This window comes from Morone saxatilis, unplaced genomic scaffold (assembly GCF_004916995.1).
Source record: "Morone saxatilis isolate NCDOM2014 unplaced genomic scaffold, NCSU_SB_2.0 Contig19, whole genome shotgun sequence".
Classification (NCBI taxonomy): domain Eukaryota; kingdom Metazoa; phylum Chordata; class Actinopteri; family Moronidae; genus Morone; species Morone saxatilis.
In genome coordinates, this window is record NW_023339751.1 from 15559266 (window position 1) to 15559774 (window position 509).

The window sequence follows — 509 nt, forward strand, 5'->3', positions numbered from 1 at the left end:
AGCCTGGGAAAAAACACTGGGGCTGTCCTCTGTATTCAGATTATCCTTGTTTGTCCTCACTGTCGACCACTTTCTTTTTTTTACTTTAATCCTTCCTCTGAACGCCACAGTGGTTGCTCAGGCCATCAGCTCTAGCAAACTGCATCACAAAACACTTTACAACAGGTGCACCAGTGCAGGAACGTTGCCACAGACGCCAGATTTGAAACTCTGGTGTACTGCAAAACACAGAGATTTACCTGGTGGTGATAGGCTTTATCAGCACTGTGTGAAATTGTTTGGCTGTTTGGCAAGGGTTTGAATGTAACTTACATACATTTATATAAATAAGTTCCGCACTCTAGCTTTAACTATAAGATTAAGACAACGGGACAGATTTACTATGGCTTTTGTGCCTGTTTTTCTGATGCAGATGTGACACATGGGTGTATTTAGCACCAGGCTGATACCGCAGTTTGCATGTCATTTGTGAGCATTTGCAAGGTACAGCTTTCTCTCTCTCTCTCTCT